Source organism: Lepidochelys kempii, chromosome 12, assembly GCF_965140285.1.
Source record: "Lepidochelys kempii isolate rLepKem1 chromosome 12, rLepKem1.hap1, whole genome shotgun sequence".
In the NCBI taxonomy this organism is placed as follows: domain Eukaryota; kingdom Metazoa; phylum Chordata; order Testudines; family Cheloniidae; genus Lepidochelys; species Lepidochelys kempii.
In genome coordinates, this window is record NC_136391.1 from 32736467 (window position 1) to 32759180 (window position 22714).

The window sequence follows — 22714 nt, forward strand, 5'->3', positions numbered from 1 at the left end:
GTTGCGAAAGGACAAAAGGCTGAAAGACAGGGAGAGCATTCTCAGTGTTGGCAAAAAGGGACGTTTGCTCCTAAAACGAACAGAATCCTGCCTCAGGAATGCCGAGCCTTCTGATTATTTTTTTTGCCAAGAAGTCAAAGTATTAAATTATAGCTGACACTGCAATCCTTGCGTACAGAATGAAATGCAGGTGTTGGCAATGCCAATACCACCTCTTTGGCGCCATTCTCTCTCTGTTGGACTACAGAATCCTGGATGTACTTCTGCCAGACAATGTTTTAACTGTAGCCCGTTGATTGCAGTTGAATTATACTGGTGCGATTGGGAGCAGAGAGTTTGGCCAAGTGAATTTATTTCTCAGAAGTGAGAGAGGCTGGTAGTACAATGCTCCTCTGGTAGTTTCTTTGCAAGCATTACCATAAATGTCTGCCAAGACCGCTCAGCCCTGACCTGCAACATTCCAGTCCTAGGCCTTTTTTGATCGTGTCAAATTTTTGCTGCTTTTGTGTTGTAGACAAATGTTCACTACAGAACAAATTTGAGGCCACCAAATCTACAGATCAAGAATTGGAGGCTATCAAACTCTTCTGTAAGACAGAAGAAGGTTTCAGACTCTGGTGCACCAGGATGAAAGGAAAGTGAGCTCTGAAACTAAACATATTGTGATGAGAGAGTCAACATGAACAGTATTTTCAATGGAGAATTCCACTGGCTGCAAGTGTCTTGGTGAAAAAACTACTGAGTATATTACGTAGCATGCAAATAGTAAAAAGCATCTTCATCCAAGAAAGTAAACAAGAAGTTCCAGAGGTTGGGGCGGGTGGGCTGGGGGGAGAGAGGGGAGGGAGAAAGAGTTCTTTCTATTTTTCTTTTAACCTGTGTAATAATTTAATCTTATTGCGTTAAAAAAACAGCAAGTGGCCGTGATTGTTGAGAAAAATATTATTTAAAGATCAACTTCCACAGAGTTCAATGGAGTTTCAGAAGGTCGGCAGAAATTGGCTCAACTGGAGGAAGCAAACAAGTACCTTGTGCAGGCTGCTAATGTTTTATTTGATACTCTCCTCAACTTCTGAATGTTTAGTGCATAGCTTTGTTGATGATGTCCTGTAAGCTTGTAAACATGAAGGACTCAGGCTTTGTATCAAAGTAACAATCTCCCAGAGGAAACAATGTATTGCTACAAAAGAAAGGCAAGTAATGGAAGGTATATTAGAATGGTAGCGACCCTTGCCTATATAATCATTGTATGGCAAGTAACATGGGTTAATTATTACCAAGGGGATAAATTTAGACCCTGGAAGAAAAGGGATAAATTCAAGTGAGAAGCCTGAGATTCCTGTTGGTTCTGCAGAAATCTGCAGGGGTCAGCCTTCCATCAGGCAGCTAAACAGTTCAATTGTGCTGTCAAAACAGTAAGAACTAAGAGTTTGGAAATGCCAAATCATCAGTGAGCTCCAGTCACTTCACAGGACTTCGTCTTATTTATATTAGAACAAAAGTTGCTTTCTGCTAAAGGACATCATCTTTATTTTTGTATCTTCTAGCCTTCCAAATAAACATTAATATATCATGCTGCAGTTTTTAAAATAAATGACACTGGAGGAACTTGTAACAATTAATACAGGAGGAAAGCTCATTTTAATGGTGTTATCCAAGAAAACAATGATAGGCAACTTAGGTTACCCCAGCTAGGGAAGGGTTTTTTAAGTTTAATAGCTAAAAGGGAATAAAGATTCTTTGGCTCCATCAAGTACTAAATATTTAATTGAATTGGAAGACCACCGTTTTTATGTAGCTCTAAATGACCCTCAGTAAGTCCTTATTATAATTAGTTTAAATGCAATTGGCCATCAGTAATGAGTCACCAGCATACAATGCATTCTGATTATCAATATCTCTGACTTTTAGTACCATCACTACAACTGCTGGAGTTAATTATTTGAACCAGAGAGTTACCATAGTCAGAACAAACAATAATGGAGATAAGGGACAGCCCTGCCTACCTTCAGGTTTCAAGACAAATAGATTAATAATCTATAATTGTCAGATTAATAATCCTTAATAAGGATCTTGGCCATTTGGAATCTTAAGTAAGGAATTTAAGTAAGGACTTTTGGTCCAAATCTTTACAGTAGAGTAATTACCACACAACACAATCAAAGGCCTTTTTGGAGCATAGGGAAAGGATCACTCAGGTTAGTGGAGTGAATTGTGCTTAATAAACTTCTGATGTTCTAATAAAACCCATGTCTCTCCTGTATAATCCTACTTGATCATAATGGACTGTCCAGGGAGACATTCTTCTAGTTCGCATGTTAAAATTTAGGATAAGACTTTTGTATTCATGTTGAATAGATACATAGACGTATATGAGTCACACACTCTTTAGAGACCTTTATCCTTTTTGTCTTTATTAGTAATCATGTTGGAGACATGAAGACACAGCTGGAGGGAAACTATTAGGCAAAATTGGAGAAGATTCTCTTCTGTTTCAAAGCTCTGCTTAGTGCAGAATTGGGGGGCAGGAGGATGTTGCAGAAAAGATTCCAGCCCTTATTTCAATGTGGTTAGAGGCTGTTCTAAATTCTAACACTGGTGTAGAACAAATGGGGAACAAGTGTCTGAGAGGTCTGTCATACCCTCTCCACACACCTGCCATGTCCCCTGTGCCAACAGAGAAGGGAGGGAAGAGGTACGGGCCTAGGTCCAGTTCAGATGCTGTAACAAAGAATTCTCTGCTGGAAATTTGTGCACTGAATCCAGGCCCTTTATACCACCTGAGTGGTGCATGGGGATAGGATTTCAGGATATAATTCATCCTAAAGAGTTGATTCAGAGATCAACTAACATGGAATCTAAGTTTTTTAAATAGTTTATAAAATTCAATAAGGACCTTGGGTTTTGCCAGAGGACACTTTTGAATTAGCCTATTCTTCCTCTCCAACAGAAGGTGACCTTTTCCAATCACGATAGACGGAGTCAAAAGCTAATAAGTTGGATCTAATAATTATTTTCCCTCATGCATTGAGAGATGTAAGTGATGTAAAATGGAGCAGAATACAAATTAAGGTCTTTTGAGAGCCACTGTATTAGCACTAATACTATTCTCAGCCTTTCTTATAACAGTTTAGGGTGTTTCTCTCTGCTTGTGTCTGTTAGTGGCATTCAACAAGTTTTATCTGCTTAACTACATTTTCCATAACATGCTGGTTTCGTTCATTTATGTTTGCCTTCCCCCTCCCCCCCATTTAACAGATTATTCTTTTAGATATATATTTTAATTGAAGATCCTTTGATCCTTTCCTCACAGATCTAGTCTAACATTAAAAGTAGTTTAACTACTGCCTGCATTTTCATTTACTGGATAGTAAATGTATGGGTAGAATTTTCTAAAGCACTTAGCATTGTCTTAACTCTGCTTGCATTGAAGCCAATGGGTGATTTATCACTGACTTCAATGGGAACAGTTAAACAAATGCCATGCACTTTTGAAAAACCCATCTTTCATCTTCAACTTTGATAAAGCATCTAATTTTTCGTTAGTGTAAACTGATGATCGGATATCAAATAGAATCATTCTGCTTGCTGACAGCCATTTTTAATAGCACAATATTTGACCTCTACAACAGGTATTCTATTTGAGCAGATAATGGAAACCTTTATTCTAAGTTAGGGGTTCTCAAACTTCATTGCACCATGACCCCCTTTGACAACAAAAATTACCACACAACCCCAGGAGGAGGGATCAAAGCCTGAGCCTGCCCGAGTCCCACCGCCCTGGGTCGTGGGGCCAAAGCCCAAGAGATTCAGCCCCAGGCAGAGGGCCTGTAACTTGAGCCCTGCCACCCAGGGCCGAAGCCCAAGGGCTTCAGCCCTGGGCAGTGGGGCTTTGGCCTCAGGTCCCAGTAAGTCTAATGCCAGCCTTGGTGACCCCATTAAAATGGAGTCACAACCCACTTTGAGGTCCGACCCACAGTTTGAGAACCGCTGTTCTAAGTATTTGACAATTTCCTTTCTACATGTTAAAGCCCATATTTGAGAGCAATGTACTTAGTATATTCAGAGTATCCTAAGGAAGGCAATTACTGGAGAAATACTGGCTGGAATGTAACATCCTATAAAGTATAAAAGCATTAGAAGAATCACTGAGTGAAGTTAAGAGTTTGCAACGTGAGGATTGGCCTTCAAAATCAGCTGTACCAAAAGGGAGAGATTACTTACCTTGTATAATAACTTTTAGATATTTTGTCCCTAAGGGTGCTCCATGTGAGGATATGTGCATTCCCATGCACTCTCACTCAGCGATTTTTCTGCTAGTAGTACCCAGGGATCTGTGCTTGTGTTGTACACCTCCTCATGCTACAGAAAACAGCATATAAAGAAGAGCAGACTCACAGCACTCCCGTTCCTTCTCAACCTCAAAGCAAAGATAAAACTCCAAAGCGGAGGGAAAAAGAGAGTAGATCGTGGAGCTCCCATTGGGACAAAACATCTCGAGTTACAGTCTAAGCTAAGTAACCACTCTTTCTTCAGGATATTGTTCCTATGTCATACCAATGCATCCTGCAAACTGCTGAGCGCTCCATCTACAATGCAGTAAAGCACTCAAGCATGCTTATAGTCCCACTGTCAACGACCAGATCAGGTAGGACCAGCAGCTGACCTGCTTCCTTATTAATTTTTTCTGCTAGGCAACCAGTAAGCCTAGCTGCACTGCCTTGGAACTGGCTGCTTATCTAGTTGCCCTACTTATAAGCCTGCCCCTGAAAGTGGATCAGTGGCTGCTCAATGCATATTATCCATGCCTGCAGCTACACTTTCCTTTGTTCCAATCCCTGCTCCTGCTTTGTTCCAGCCCTGGCTTCAACTCCTGCTCCAGCCTGCTTCCAGACCCTGTTCCTGCTCTGCTCCAGGACCTGCTCCCCTCCAGCTTCAGACTTCGAGCTTTGATACATGGCTCTGCCTCTGGTTTAGGACTCTGGCGGACCCTCATTTCTGGCACTTGGCTTCCATCCCTCTGGTGCTGACCCTCAGCTCGTTTCCTGGATTCTGCCCAGCCTGGACCCAGATCTAACCAGTAGGCCAAATGCTTGCTTCCACCGTTAGGCCTGACTACCCACAGCCTGGTTAGCCGCACCCACTGAGCTCAGTGGAACTACTCATGTTCTTGAAATTAAGCATGTATTTAAGTGTTTTGCTAGATCAGGACCAGCACCCCACAGGACACCAGGTTATGCCTGTAAGAAAAAGATAAGATTTTTAGACTGGAATTAATCAGAAATTACATGCTGGTGGAAGGCCACAGATCAGGCTTCCACACCCAGATGAGTAATTCATCTGAACTCCACTGGGAAATGGGAACTTGTTTGTTTTGTTTTCTCATTTATCTTTGGGTGCTTATCATAGCACTTTCTGGACAACATTTGCTCAGCCAGAAGAGCAATTCTCTTATTGTATTATATTTCAGTCCAACTAAGTTGAGAGGTATGAGGCTCTGTCATGGTGACCTAGCACCATTTTACAAGGCTGCATGGTAAACATCCTCCCCACATAGGAAGGCACAAAGGGCTTTTTGTCTCTCTGGTGTTAACCCCTGCTGGGAAGGCAGCTTTTCTCATCCTTTCCTTTTCATCTGAGGATCACAGAAATCTTGTGTGTTTTCCCATAAAACATCTTCATTTTTTTCCTTCCATTTAGTCTTCCAATCTTCCTATCCCTTCGAGAGAGACACTTCAGTCACTGACTCAGAGCACTCGTGTGGAGAGCTGTTTGGACAGTGGAGACTTCTTTTAAATGGAGAACACAAACAAAACTATTTCAAATCAGAGTAACAAACATTGCCATCATAAACTGGACTTAAAAGTACAAAAAAAATCATATGGAAATTAGAAAAAGGATAAATTACACAAGATGTTTAAAAAACCCAAAAGTTATTGAAAGATTAATAAGAGAATGATATCCCCACTATGGGACTTTATAGTGTGGTTCAAAAAACCCTATGTGGGATATCATAAAAACATAGAAATGTAGGGCTGGATGAGACCTTGGAGGTCATCTAGTCTGGGCCACTGTGACCATCCTAGACCATCTCTGGTAGGTGTTTGTCTAACATGTTCTTAAAACCTCCAACGATGGGGATTCCAAAATCTCCTTTGGAAGCCTATTCCAGAGCTTAGCTACCCTTATATGTAGAAAGCTTTTCCTAATATCTACCCTAAATCTCCCTTGCTGCCTATTAAGCCCATTACTTCTTGTCCTACCTTCAGTGGACATGGAGAACAACTGATCACTGTCCTCTTTATAATGCCCTTAGGTCCCCACTCAGTCTTCTTTTCTCTTCAAAACATGCTCAGTTTTTTAACCTGAGGCCTCACCAGTGCCAAGCAGAGTGAGCCAATTACTTCCCATATCTTTAGGGTTGCCAACCCTCCAGGATTGGCCTGGAGTCTCCCGGAAGTGGCATCAATCTCCCAGTGACTATTGAAAGCAATCAGTTAGATTTTAATAGGATATTTAAATAAAATGACATTATGTTTAATCTCCCTGAATAGCTTCTGACAGAGTTGGCAACCCTACATGTCTTACATATGACTTTCTGTTAATACATCCCAGAATATTAGCCTTTCACAAGTGCATCATGTTTATTCATTTAATTTCTTATACCCCACTTTCCCCATCATCTTCAGCAGCACTACTGCCTCATCAGGTATTCTCATTTTGTAGCTGTGCATATGATATTTCCTTCTTAAGTGTAGTACTTTGCATTGGTCTTTATTTCCTGTACTATTACATTCTGTGATTTATTTTAAAACTTTTTAAAGAACCCTATGAAATTCCTGTAGAACCCTACTAGTTTTGTCTCTATTAAATGCTGTAGCACTATTTCATAAACGGTTTTCATAGACTATTAAAGCAAAAAGCTGGAGGCAAATTAATTTAATTTGGACATATTGATGAAAGTATTTAAGGGGGAAAAATGAGTAATCGTTAAATTTATAACTGATTGCTAATCTTAAAGTAAATATTGACAGTTATTCTCAAAGAGCCATACACAGTTTGTGCACAAAAGTGCCATCTGCTCACATCGTTGCTCCTATGTACATGCAATCACAGAAACTGTATGTACAGATGTAGGTAGCAAAGTGCATATATTTGTGCATGGGTCTCAGGCCTGTCTGAAAATCTGGCCCCAGAACAGCAGCTTCTTTCCCTATTTGGGCCAATCCATTCCTAAGTAAAAAGAACTCACTACTTTAGTCTGTAACTGAATAAACTGGGGTTCAGAGCTAATAACGTATGCCAGCGTTGCTCCACACATCAAGGATTTTTATATTTATGTGGATTTGGTCTTGGGAAAGCATTAAAAAAAAAGTCTAATGTACCAGAAAGAAGGAGTCTGATCTTCTATTACTGTATCACCAACGCTTTGTATTTCAAGAGACTCTGCTAATGGTGAACACATTTTCGAGAGAGAAAGTGGATCAAAGTTTGCCTGCTGGTTTGAAATTACCTGGTCTGTTGCCCTGAAGAAGTCTGTATTGGACTGTGTGCCAAAAAGCCACCCACCAAGTGTAAATGACCTCCTAGATGCTCCCTATTGTGCAGAAAACCCTGTGTTTGGGTGGGACTATTCCTCTGCTCCTCCTCCCCATGCTCAGGTTCTTCATTTGCCTCCCAGCCAATTCCCACCCTGCACTTGCAGCATGCATAGGCTCCTCCTCCATGATACAAAAGCATAGCCAGGATGATGATCCAAAGAATCTCAGCAGAGACTATGTAGAAGTGCAGCCAGGCAGGGAGATGCTAGAAAAGCTCTGTGACAATCCTCCAGGCAGGAGGAGGCTACGAAAGGCCAAAGGAAAGGCACATTCAGGATCCCCATTTTGAACTAATTGACTATTTGATGAAGTGAGAACATTAATGGACATTCAGCATTATTGATCTGAAACCTGAAGTAGCTAGATAAAGCCAAAAAATGTACAGACACTGTTAGCAAACTGCTGGGAGGACACCACAGAATATCCACCCCTTTCACATACAGAGCGGCAAATACACAGATGAAAGCATCTGCTACAATATGAAAAATGGGTCCTAGCCACATATTTTGGTTGCTTCCACTAAACATTTGAATGAAGAATTTCCTAAAATGGTCACTGATTTTGGGCGCTCAACATGAGACACATGGAGCATGACTTTCCGAGGTGGTGACCATCCAAAAACAACAAGAAATAATCTAGAAATTAAACATTGTGCTGCTGTAGTCTAGCCTGTCTGAATTCTCTGTCTCAGCATCTGCAACTAGTGCCTCTCTCTGTGTAGGAGATAGTCAGGGAAAGTCAACAGGAAACATAGCACTGCATAGTGTCTTGTAGAACAGTGCTACTCAAAGTGGTGGTCCACGGACCAGCTGCCGGTCTGCACACACACTGGGGAAAAAAAAAACTGCCCGTCTCCCATATCAGATAGCTTGAAAAGGTGTCACAACTTCTAACTTCCTGATGAAACTTGTCTACACCGCACTGAGCGCTGAAAGTTTCATCCCAGCTCTGGTAGCTACTCCCCTGGTGGGGGTGGGGTTTTTTTTTGGTTTGTTTTTTTTACAATGCTGGGAGAGCTCTCTCCCAGCGCTGGTGCTGTGACTACACAGCCACGTTAAAGCACTGTGAAGACATACTTTTTATGGCTCAAGAACTAGCAGAGACATCAAGTAATTTACAGCCAGCTGAAGCCAACCAAAAGTAAACATCTTTACTGTAAAGCAGTGACCAACTTAACTGGAAGAAATTTGGTACGATCCTGAAAGGACTCCATGTGGAATCTGTTGTAGATGGGGATGAAAGATGTCAAACATCTGCTTTGTGTAAAGACAATGCTTTTTTACCCCCTTTTGTCTAGATGTCCCTTTGTGGGATTCCAGCATATATCATATTCTGTCTAGTGACACCGGGAGGATAGCAAATCTTGTAATTTGGTAATTACACATTTTCTCCACACACTGTACATTTTGTGAGACAGCACATTAGAATTAAAATATCATAACATCAGTGCCACAGTGAAACAAATATAATTTTAAGAAACATCAGCATCATGTCACCAGCGTATCACCCCAGAAAAAAATACTATAAACATCACTGCTAAAAGCATAAATTTTTATTCTTTTTCACACACACAAAATGTCTCTACTCTCAAATGAACGTCAATAGACACAGGCCCTACCCAAGTACTGCTCTTATCCTCTCTGCAAGGAGATTGTTCCCATGATTTCCTCATGCACAAGTCAGCCAGGCTGTGACTTATCAATACACACACACACACAAAAAGCATCATGTTTAATGTTACATGAAATACAATAAAGCCTGGTTCCCATGCACAAAAGCAAGAGAATTCATAGTGAAGAACGTACAGCTTCTTTTTCAAAGGGATCTTTGACTTGTGGTCAGTTTGCATCATTCTAATGTCAATCTAATGAAGAGAGCAGCCATATTCTGCTATGTGTTGTACTCACTGAATATTGGCAAAAAGAAAAGGAGTACTTGTGGCACCTTAGAGACTAACCAATTTAACAAGTACTCCTTTTCTTTTTGCGAATACAGACTAACACGGCTGTTACTCTGAAACTGAATATTGGCTTCACTAGTAGCCACAGTTACAGGAATACACAATTTGTGGAGTTCATCAGGGTCTCATTTCTGCTACGGATTGCATATACAAAGCTCCCATTGGTTTCAATGATATTTAAGTGCACATAAACACAGTAGCATGTGACCTACTGTATGAATTTGTAGGATTTCCCAGTGGTCTGAGACCTCTAGGAGCATTTAATTAACAGGGTGATAAAATCACTTTTCTGAAAACCTAAAATAGAGAATTTTAAAAGTTATAACACCAAAGGTTCCTGAAAGAAGACCAAACCTTCTTTAGATACAAGGATGCTAGAACAATTTGTATAGCGTGGGTGCTGAGAGCCATTGAACCAAACTGTAAACCCTGAATATAATGGAAACCACTTCAAGCCAGGAGGTGTGGCTTGAAGTGGTTTCCATTATATACCCTGTACCCCTAGTTCCAGCACCTATGTTTAGATATGTCCATAGACCAAGGACCTGAAAATCTGATACATTCCTATGCACCAGGCAATGATGGAGGGCTTCACCATGTGAAGTCCTCAGTCTCAGTTTATAGGGACTCTGTTACCTTCTGTAGTTTAAAATAGGAATCCCTGTGCATAATTTCGAGATCGGTGTACCATTTGGAGAGCAAGTACAAATGATAAAACCCACCCCTAAGCAAGTGCTTGCACTCCCTTCCCCCTCAATCCCCACACACTTTTGTCTGTAATAAAGCACAGCTTCTAGCATATCCTTTTGGTCACATAGGAAATCCATGATGACAAAAATACATGTGTTGTGAAACAAAGTCCCAACCAAATCTACTACTGATAGTGACCTTCTTACAATTCACAGCACAACAGAAAACTAGTACTTGTCTTCATTTGTTACTTTTAAGTCTTTTTCTCCAGCCATTGGGTATGAATTGCAGACTAATATTACTAATCTATGTTCTCCACCCCCCGCCACCCACTTGTTCTGACATTCCATGGATTATGTATCTCTCAAATTTGCCCTTTCTGTAATTTATCTGCATTTTTGTGCCAAACAGATTAATTTAAAATATGTATTCGTTCTTGTCAATCTATCAGAGTGTTTATTGGGAGGGAAGGAGTAAACTTTGCAATTTAGTCGTTTACTCAAAACAGCGTGACCAAATATTAAGCTCCTGGTATGATAACTATGAATATTTAACAACCAAATGAAACCTCCAAGTGAGTGGGTCACTGTGGTTCAAAAGGCTTTGTGGCCTTGCACTACATGAAGTTGATGTGTTTTGAGGATTTCCTGCATAGATTCCTGTCAAGGTTCTAGAGGCTTGTTTCCTGCCCATAATCTTTGTTTTGATGCTTTTCACTTGGGCATACCATGTTGCTCTGTGTGTATGGGAAAGTTTGCTCCCCGAACACAGGAATGAAAGGGGGGGCGGGAGAAGCATGAAGTACTGTTACTTGAGTATATTGGGAACCAGCCATCCTATGTGAAGCAAAGCAGAGTTATTGTACCAATGCTGTTTCAAATGTCTTTCTATACTTCCTCATTGTTGGGCTCAAACATAAGACAGACATGCCAACGCTGGAACCAGGTGGAAAAGAATTTGAGGACCCTAAGTGTCTATGAGTCTGAAAAAGACCGAAATATCTAGATGCACAAGGAACAGTCAGATGTGAGCTGCTCTGGACTCGAAGCTCACCAATTTGACTCCATTCAGATAAAGTGAGAGGCAGGGGAAGAGACAACTAGATGAACAAGTGCTGAGATGCAGGGGAGGCTTAGAAGGAAAAAAAGAATAGCTTCTCTAAGTGAAACTGTATGCAAGACACCAAGAAGTCTGAAAACTGAAAGTAGCAAGTGAATCAAGCCTTTTCCCAGAGTGTGAATCACTTCCCGCTGCAAACCACATCATCACTGGAACAGGCAAACTGTGTAAAGCAGATTATAAGAGCCTCTGAATAAAACAAGTATAACAACTTTGGAGAATCTGCCTGATTGGCTAAGGACAATTCTCACTGTAGTCACTAGTTAACAGGGTCCTGAAAAAAACAAAAAGGTGCTGTCAAGAGATACATCTGACCCTAGGAATTACCATATGAGAACAGATCACTGGTCTATCTAACACAGTGTACTGCCTTTAACAGACCCAATACTTCAGAGGAAAATGATGCACTTAAAGAACCAATGCAGGACTGAGAAAAGCAGCCCAGCCAGGAGGCCAATTGAAAGACCTAGAACACAGGGACAAGTTCTTCCCAATGGGTGAAATGCACTCATGAAGCAAACTAACACAAGGCCCAGGCACCACTTAAGTTCTACTTACACTGCATTGTCAACTCTCATGATTTCCTTGGTAGCAGTATTGGCTAGGGCTGGAACCAATCTTGCAATGACAAAAAGCTGCTCCAGCCCTTTCATGAATTTAAGCCACCACCACAAGGCATCATTTCCAAACAAAATGTTCTGTATTAAACGAAAAGTTTTTGGCAAAAAATTTTCATTTTGCCACTGAAAAGTGTTCTCTCTTTTTTTGGCCAATGCCCACACCCAAAAATATTTTGGGACAATCTCTAAAAGGTAACTCTGAAACCTTTAGAACTGTCAGAATACGACACATCATGTCTTTAAAATAGCTTTAGGAAATATCTCCAGATTAAATAATTCAATTAAAGAGAAAGTATTTATCTAACTCAAATGTAAATTCAATTTACTGTGAGATTTCTTTAAGAAAAGTCAGGAGGGTCGGATTATATACTATTCTTTATTCCAAAGACTCCATATTGATTCAAAGATTGCCAGAAATTAAACCTGATGATCCTTCTCCACCTAATTTACAAAAGTGATAAGGCATGAAAACTATTTAAAAGAGCAAGTTCTGTGAGGGTAGATGTCAAGTCACTAGATGACTAAGCTAAGGAGACAATGACTGTGCCAATATCTGTATTCAGCCTGTAGGCATGCTCATAGTGAGCTAGTTGAAAAGACTGAGTAGTCTCAGTGTGATATCACTGTTCACATAGTTAATACAAATACTCTCTTCACTCCTGACAAAACCTGCCTCCTGAATGCTCATTAAATATTTCAGTTTCTGCCTTTAGTCACACCCATGCAGCTCCATTAAAGCCAGGTAGAATTTAGTACTAAGACATTAACATGATTAACTTTATTCTAGACTACTTTGCAAGGCCGACTCAGAATGCCAAAGGCACCTTCAATTTTATATTATATAAAGACGAAATTTCAACATGAAAAGTTGTTTCAAAACAAGAAATTGAAACATTTGTTCCAAAAATGTCATTGTGTTTTCAGAATTCCTCCCTCCCACCCCCACCCAATTTTCTTTCAAAACAAATTTCCTAAATCTAACTAGGGAGATGTAACAAACCTTTACAATGTCATGGAAGGGATTGTTTCTTTATTCGAGCTAAAGGCTCCTATGACTAGAAAGAGCAGCAAAACATTTGTTGATCAGCTCAGACAAGACAAGCCAACGCTCTGTATTTCATCCATTATAGAGTGAAGACAGGAACCAGTATCATCAAAGCTAAATAAGGCTTCTAAATATGGATTTGAAAATCTGGTGTCCTTTGTCCATCCTTCTCATCAGGTCAATGGACTCAGTGCTTCTAAGCTGCACTGGCTCAGGAATGAAGTTTGGAAACTCATCACCCCAACCTGTGTAAGTGTTCCAAGGAGAAGTTGGCAGACCCAGCTTCTTTAATTTGAGCTCAAATTTCATGAGTTAGGTGATGCCATTGACAATAGTTCAAACTATTCTATGCATAAAAGACTTCTAAGCTCTAAGATCTTTTCATCATAGAAACTGATAGTGAATAAAGCCCTGGGTGCTGGATTGTTTTCAGTGAATAGAGACTCCAGTGCATAACACAGTAAGTTATTAAAGAGTTTTATAGGTTAACTTTTTCTGCACCGAAAATTTCATGAGTTGAAAGGCCTGGTCCTCACCTCCATGCAACTGGCACAGACCTCCTCCGCCACAACTAAGTCTAAAGTCTTAAGTCCATTCTTCTTCTCAACTGCTGTAGCCCATATGAGCTATGTCCTGGAGGACTTGCAAAGCATCACGTGGGTTGGGTGGGGAATGTGGACTGAGGACAATAAAGTTGGTTTTGTCTGGGGAGAGAATCATGGATTGAACATTTCACAACAACTGACCAGTCAGTCATTTAAATATTAGTTCAAATGGAAAAGCATTTGCTCAATTTCCTCCAAGCATTCCAGAAATGTTCTCTTTCCCCCTCAGAATTAGCCTTCAAATTTTGATAATATAAGTACTGGGAGATTCTAGATTTGGATCCTGCTTTATTATGAAACACCCGCTACTACCTTAACTCTGGAGAGACTACCAGTCTTTACATTTAAAAATTAGGATTAAAATAATTATAATGGGAGACAGTCACTCTGGGCTCGATCCTGCTCTCATTAACATCAATGGTAAATATATCATTGGTCTCACTGGAGGCAAAAATTTGTATGCTGATTATTGCCATACCATTGATCCTAAACCTTTTACAAAGACGACTATCAACAAAAGTGCAACATCTGAATCTTTTTGTGATTACTGATTATATGACTCACCTCGTTAAGCCGTGAACTTCCACAGGCTTTAAAAACAGCTTACTTCTGTATGCCATCATCTCTGGCAACAGCCAATCAAACCTCTTACCTTCCATTTTCATGGACTGAAAGCTGACTGAACAGGTAGTTGCACATTAATTACACACACACACACACTTTCCAATCCATGCCTACTGTGCACTGTATCAGTCAAGGATTTACACAGTACTGACATATGTCTTCCAAGATTCCCTCTACCCCCAGTCATGGAATATGAGTTTATTGGGGTCAGATTGGAAGGGACCTCAGGAGGTCATCTCGTCCGACCCCCTGCTCAAAGCAGGACCAATCCCCAATTTTTGCCCCAGATCACTAAATGGCCCCCTCAAGGATTGAACTCACAACTCTAGGTTTAGCAGGCCAATGCTCAAACCACTGAGCTATTCCTCCCCCCACCTGCTTTTGCTTCTGTATCTTTTCTACTGATTTGATTCTATTACCCAAAATATATCGTTCAGAGCATTTTGTTTGGGGGCTGCCTTTGGACACTTGAACTGATTTAATAGAATATTTAAATGATTTACGTGTACTTTTCTGATCAAACATTAATCTGAAGAGGACTGTACACATTGTCAAAGTACAAATTTCTAAGGAGCTCCCTAAACTCCTTAGGGAGGTCCTATTCTTTTCTCTATATACTTTTCTTGTCACTCTTGATAAGCATTGCATAGGGCTAAGGGTCTGATCCAAATCAGAGTGAAATCAGTGGAAGACTTTCCACTGATTTCAGTGAACCTGGATCAGTCATAAGCGGTTTTTCTGCAGTAACACAAGGATGCAGTGGCAGTTATGTCAGTGCTGATCAGGTACCAATGCTTTTGTCTTTACCCACATTTCTCCAAATGCCATTACTTGTTTCATGTCCCCTAGTCTTGACTGTCAAATAACTTTGTATTAAATAAGAGCAAGAAACACATTGGTGCTTATTGGCCTTCACGCTAAAGTGCAGTTAACACATGGTATAATTTTGCCATGCAACATTCTGTTCACATTAGTTTCTTCTGTCAAAATCTGCAGGCTATGTTAGTTTTCCTTACAGAGTCCATAAAAAAAAGCATTGCTAGACCCCACAGGTGGATCCTTTAAATCCGATGAGCTCTCAAAAAGATGAATTCTTCATTAATACTAAACCATATTATTTTAACATTTTATTGCCATGGTTTTACCAACATCCTGGCTGCATATAATAGTATTTATTCCAGTACTTGTCTGTTTAGTAGAACTAAGATGTAAGGTATTACCCTTGTCTCAGTGACCTACAACCTTCTGTCACACACAAAGTAGATTGTCTCAGGGAATTCTCTGGGACTAAGTCATTCTAAATACTGAAGCAAATGCTGAACTAACACTGTCATTTGGATCTAGCTGTATATTTGGCCATTCAAAATGTACCATCTTCTACTTAGAAGATATTGTCCTTTTCTTTTTATGCTCCACATTTAGGAAAATCTATTCCACCCAAGATGAAACAGGTTTGTCTGAATCTTAATCGCATACTGAATCTTACCTAAAGCAAGTTAGATTTTCAGCTTTTCTACAATCCTCTGAATTGCTGTAAGTCAGTTTTGACTATATATTTGAGAATATCATTGTAATGTAATTCAATATTACTGAATATGACCCACATAGTCACAATTTAAGGCAGTATAATTTATGGTCAGAAAATTGACATTAGCCTGCTTTGGTGATAAAAATATGGTTTTACTATTCTTTAGTCTGAAAAGCCATTAGAGCTAAGGAAGAGTAAGCTAAGGTCTGTTCTCACTCCTGCATCATCCACAAACTTTATTAACTAAGTTCTGAATGCTGGATCATTATAACTGGCAATGTTGCCCAAGCCAGAAGAGAGACAGCTGGTTTTCAGATCATAAAACAGACTTTGCAACGTCAGGTAGAACAAACTCCTATCTTTTTTCCAGTGAAATAATTAATATGTATATACTTACTGAGAACAAACAAACAAACAACTCCACAATGTTATCATTACAGTCACTTTTCAGAGTATAACTGCACTTTAAAAACAAAGGGGGAAGTGCAAAACACTATGTTAAAACAGTCTTCGAAAGGGTGGTCAGATTCTCACTTAAATGAGCAAAGGCCAAAAGAAGTTGAAGTTGGGTTAGTCCTCTGCTACAGCAGTCTCATTCAACTTTTTCCACCCAAGTCAGAAATAGTAAGTCATGTTGTATCAGGAACTATGGGTGATCCATTCTACAAGCTGTAGGTACAACTGGTTGATTTAACAGCATATTAACTTCCTGGCCTGAGACCTCTCTGATAGATTTCAAACCTACACTGACTCAATTTTCTAAACTGTCTTCATTTTGTATGTTTAAAAAAAAAAATCAAGACTTGTATAATTTTAACAGGGATTGGTATTTATTCTTATGTTAATAAAAGATTGCATAGGTTAGAATGCAGCAGCATACACAGAACCTAGTTCACACCCATTTTGTGTCAGTGTAAACCTGCTGGCTTCTGTGGAGTGACTCCTACAAACAAGAGGCAGATCAGGTCCAAAATATAAAATTTTGCAATCTATACAGTTTAGAGAAGTAAGAACAGGATAAACATGATACAGTAAAACTGTGAAAAATGAATTTAGTAGGGAATATATTTTCCATGGTTCAGTCTGACAGCCCCTCAAAGGTTTGCAGAAGACATTTCATGAACCATTAGGAATCAAATGGAATATTTGTGGCACAAATGCATAAAACATAACATTTATTGAGCTTATCTACCAGACATAAAACACACTGGATACGAAAAGTGAACAGCAAGATCACGTAGAGTATTTTGTCTCCATTTATTTACCTGACCAGGACACACCACTGGGTTTTGCAGCTCATTTATGATGGAGTCTTGGGAATATGGCAACCGTGTAAACAATAACCTGAGTCAAAAAGCAAGGCAATAACCATGGGAAAAGTAAAATTGCTTTTCACAGCAGTTCTTAATCAGCATTTTCCTTACCAAGGAAATATAAACAAGTTAAATATGTATCAATCTTTAACAGTCATGAATAGAAGATGTATAAGCTTTATAATGAAAAAGAATGGACATAACAAAAGCTTTGTTCCATAGCAATTTGATATCATAGACTTTATTTGTGATAATATTATAGCTTCCAATATAAGTGATTTTGACGTGTGAATTAAAGAACTAGGATTTCACTAAACACAAAAAGAGGGTTAGAGCTAATGTCTTACCTGGTATAATTAGTAGGGCTGTCAGTTAATCACAGTTAACTCACGCGATTAACTCAAAAAAAATGAATCGTGATTAATCGCAGTTTTAATCGCACTGTTAAACAATAGAATACCAATTGAAATTTATTAACTATTTATATTTAACTATTTTTAAATATATTAACTATTTATTAACTAGTTATTCTACACTTTCAAATATATTAATTTAAATTACAACACAATATAAAGTGTACAGTGTTCACTTTATATTATTTTTATTGCAAATATTTACGCTGTAAAAATGATAAACAAAAGAAATAGTATTTTTCAATTCACCTCATAAAATTACTATAACGCAAGCCCTTTATTGTGAAAGTGCAGCTTAGAAAATGTAAATTTTTTTTGGTAACATAACTACGCTCAAAAACAATGTCAAACTTTAGAGCCTACAAGTCCACTCAGTCCTACTTCTTATTCAGCCAATAGCTAAGACAAACACATTTGTTTACATTTACGGGCAATAATGCTTCCGGCTTCCTATTTACAAGGTCACCAGAAAGTGAAAACAGGTGTTCGCATGGCACTTTTGTAGCCATCATTGCAAGGTGTTTACATGCCAGATATGCTAAACGTTTATATGCCCCTTCATGCTTCAGCTACCATTCCAGAGGACATGCTCCATGCTGATGATGCTCATTACAAAGATAATGCATTAATTCAATTTTGACTGAGCTCCTTGGGGGAGAATTGCATGTCTCCTGTCCTGTTTTACCCACACTGTGCTATGTATTTCATATTATAGCAGTCTCAGATGATGACCCAGCACATGTTGTTTGTTTTAAGAACACTTTCACAGCAGATTTGACAAAATTCAAAGAAGGTACCAATATGAGATTTCTAAAGATAGCTAGCTACATCACTCAACACAAGGTTTAAGAATCTGAAGTGCCTTCCAAAATCTGAGAGGGACGAGGTGTGGAGCATGCTTTCAGAAGTCTTAAAAGAACAACACTTTGATGCGGAAACTACAGAACCCGAACCATAAAAAAGGAAAATCAATCTTCTGCTGTTGGCATCTTACGCAGATGATGAAAGCGAACATGCATTGGTCTACACTGCTTTGGATCATTATCGAGCCAAACCTGCCATCAGCATGGACACGTCCTCTGGAATGGTGGTTTAAGATGAAGGGATATATGAATCTTTAGCACACCTGGCCTGTAAATATCTTGCAACACTGGCTACAACAGTGCCATGCGAACGTCTGTTCTCACTTTCAGGTGACAAGAAGCGGGCAGCATTATCTCCTGCAAATGTAAGCAAACTTGTTTGTCTGAGTGACTGGCTCAGGACTGAGTGGACTTGTAGGCGCTAAAGATTTTTCATTGTTTTTCTTAATGCAGTTTTTTTGTACTTAATTCTACATTTGTAAGTTCAACTTTCATGTAAGGAGATTGCATTACAGTACTTGTATGCAGTGAATTGAAAAATACTATTTCTTGTGTTTTTTACAGCACAAATATTTGTAATAAAAAATATAAAGTGAGCGCTGTACACTTTGTATTCTGTGTGTAACTGAAATCAATATATTTGAAAATGTAGAAAACATCCAAAGATATTTAAATAAAAATGGTATTCTCTTATTGTTTAACAGCGCAATTAATTGCACGATTATTATTTTTTTTAAATTGCAATTTTTTTAATCACAATTTTTTTAATCGCTAGACAACCCTAATAATTAGCAGTAATTCTAACTGAAAATAATAAATGTAGATCTGCCTTTGTCTGAATGGATAGTTAAAACATGTTCATCAGTGGCTGAAGTTAGTTTTTAATTTGCAGATGGACTTTAGCCATAGCTCATTTGTGTGCACACAACATTTTACACATGCATCTGCATGTGCACATTTCATGGACTAACCACTTAACTCCGAGAGCTGCTATAACTTGCACAACACAAGTGATTACATTGACATGTGCAAAACCCATTTGTGTGCACACAAGTTAGTGTCTGTCACACACACACACACGTGCTGGCAATTGCAAAGGCATGCCCAGGTGTTTGTAAGTAAAGAGTTACAGGTGCAAAATGGGTTGTGCTATTTTTGGAAAGTCAACCCTTTAAGAATCATTGCTAAGGGCACAATAGGCCAGGCTCCATTCAAAGATGCAGACTGGGGCGAGAAGGACAGCCAGAAGCACCCAAAAGCAGTGATTTCTCCCTTCACTTTTGAAGATTCCATAGGAATCTGCACAGTCTGCTCTAAGTATTGCTGATGAAGTCAAACTTGGCTTCTGTGGCTTTCCCCCCCCCCCCCCTTAACTGCACTGGCTATCTCAGAACAAAGTGGTAGGACAACCTGCTGACTCATCCTTCCCCAGCAGAACACCCTGCGCTCTGAAAAACTGCTGACTCATTCATCACACACTGCTGACTGACACCCAATTCAGCAGTACCAAACGGAGGTCTCCACAGAACCCATGTCTATTTTTTTTATAAGTCGCTGCAGTGCAAATAGAATATTCTACCCCTGCCAGTTCAATATGCCATACATAAAATAATGGTAAAACCTGAGGGCATAAGTACCTCCTCATACCAGAATATTCATTTTCTCTGAAATCTCAATGAGAAGACTTACTTCTTAATGGAGAAAAAGAAGAGGGAACATATCCCCAACACGGTTTTCAAGCTCAACTCATTCCGAAAAAAAAATAAAGTCTTTAAAAAAAAAAAAAAAAAAAACCCCATGGTTTCCTGCCAAGAAACTCCTATTTTCCAGCTAAAATTGGTATTCAGTCATGACAATTTTATCCTAGTCCTCAAGGATGGAGTAAGCCCACATAACAACTAATCACGGACTATCCTTTATTCATGAAGTCTGATTTCCCATTACTGCTATTTTCCAACAATGGTGGTTTAAAAAACACAATATTGAACATTTTACTTAACTTTTCTGCTATAGAAATAATGAAAAATAGGTTTGTCAGTTACAATAAGAACAATCTATGGAAAGCTGAGTTTCTGTCAGATGCTGCCACACTCCACTCTGTTACACTGGTGTAAACCCAGTGACTTCAAGAGGTGTCTTTATGGGCAACAAAGAATGGAACTGCAGCTACAGTTTCACCATAGACAATTTTTGAATGAAAAGGCAGAATTTATTTGACTATAAGCAACAGTATGAGGAACATGTAATTACATTTTAAAGCTGAGCTATAACTCAAAATACTTATTAATATAACTCTTGAATATATTAACGTCACTAAAGAGGCATTAAACCATCTTGCAAGTTCTGTTAACATAAAGATCACTCAATTATTAGCAGCATAAAGTACCCTACTGCACTTTGGAGTACTTCAGTGTTTGTAATGGATGCTAGAAGACAGGCCAGCTTTCTTTTAACACTTTTTACCAAAAATTAAATTAGAATATCATTCAAGTAAAAACATTCCAAGCACATTTAGCTTTCTCCGTATAAGAAATGCTGGTAAGCGTGTGTAATGACGGTCTCATTGCTATTCTCTTTTAAAAAAATGGTTTATAACTGACAGCTGACACTGAAACATTGCACTGAGCAATTATGAAAGCCTAGAGAGTAAAAAAGGAGTTTTTACCATGTTCATTGCAGCTGTGTGGACTCAACCTCTAACAGGTGAGCTCTACCTATCTGAAAAGACCAACTTTAGTGAGCAGTGCTGGTTCCAAAGTAATATTTTTCTCCTGTGAAAAATGTTAGTGAAAATGTTTCTGTCAAAAACCAAAAAGAGTTGGTTACTAAAAATTGTTTCATCCAAAAAATGAAAATGTAAACCTTGATATTGTTGACAAAAAAATCAGATTTTTTGGCCACGAAAATTTCTCTTTATTCAAAAAGCCATTTTCTGTCAAACTAAAGTTTTGGCAGAAAATTTCTGAGCAACTGTATGAGGGAGTTTTACTTTTCTAATTAAGGACCTAGGAGCTACTGACCTTGGTAAGTTCACCAGAAGTAATGGTGTAGTGCTGTCAGCTTCCTGCTAATTCCACTCCATTGAGAGGGCCCAGAAGCAGCCTAGTCAGCCCCAAAGTGGATGGGATTGGCTCAGGAGGAACACGACCTACCCAGGTGGAAGAGGCACTGATTAAGCATCTGTCATTAAAATCACCACTGAAACACCCCACCCCCCAAACCACGATAAGGGGTTCTTTCACTCTAGTCCCTATGGTCCTGGCTCTGCAGCTTCTGTGTCCCAACCCTCTGGCCAGCTCACCTTTCACATTCAGTCCCCTTCCAGGGCAGGGGAAAAAGCCAGACAGAAAAACTCCAAAGTTTAATAACCTTTATGACAGGTCTTCAGCTCCCATACAGTACTCATCAATCTTGGCCTCTTAATCCTGAGACTTGCACTTCCTCTCTGGCTGGGGGAAAGGGATGAGAACCCAGATCTACCCTCTCCTTTCCTCTGGGTTCCAGCCCAGGGTCCGTGTGTGTTAGGCAGCTAAGGGATGTTCCTTACAATCCTTTACCACTTCTCTGGGCTGCTCCTACCTTTTCCCATTTACTGGCATCTCTCAAAGGGACTGCAACCACCACTACGCCAACTGTTCTTGTGCAGCTTCTTCCCAACTCTCTATTGAAGAGAGTTCTCAAGGCTACTCCCAGCCTCTCTAGCAGTCCCCACCCTCCAGAGTCTCTTCTGCTAGTTCACTTCAGATCTGCCTGTATGGTGCCCCATCCTCCTTCTCAGCTGGCCCTAATACTAAATTGGGCCTGCCCTTCTTCCCTCCCTCAGGTGTAGCCTGATGGGCTACATAGGTACTAATTCTCCTATTAACCCTTTATTTGCCAGTATGGGACACACAACCGGTCACAGCATCTCTCAGGCAACCTTCACTGAAGGGCTCCTAAGGAACCTCTGCTGGACTTCAGTACTGCCCATTCCTGTAGTACTACCACCTGCACTAGGGGAATCCCCCATTCAGCACACTTGCCACCACAGGAACAAGGAGATGCAATTTGTATTCTTCTGTGTCTGCAGGGAAAAATACAACCCAAAGCAATAATAGGATAGTTCCTAGAGAGAGCTTGGGGGGGTAGGGGGAACTAAACGGTTTTGCATTCAAACGTGACTCTAATTCAATGTATACTGTACCTTTCCCCAGTTTTGGTATCCTTTTTCCCGGGGGAATTCTGCAAGTTTTTGCAGCAATAAAAGGTTTATGTGTCAGCAGAGAACCTCTCTCCGTGCAGTAGAGCAGGAAAATTCAGTTCAGTGCATCACCACTCTGGATCTGAAAAATCA

The 22714-nt window shown here is 39.6% G+C and overlaps 1 long non-coding RNA gene across 1 annotated transcript; it reads right to left on the reverse strand.

Moving 5' to 3' along the window:
• Positions 1-16657: 16657 nt before the first annotated feature.
• On the reverse strand, positions 16658-22698 carry LOC140896347 (uncharacterized). The gene is made up of 3 exons (XR_012154524.1): positions 22565-22698; positions 21402-21529; positions 16658-17136 (listed from the first exon to the last, which is right to left on the reverse strand). It is a non-coding gene; the product is annotated as an uncharacterized LOC140896347 (long non-coding RNA).
• Between the last annotated feature and the right edge of the window lie 16 nt (positions 22699-22714).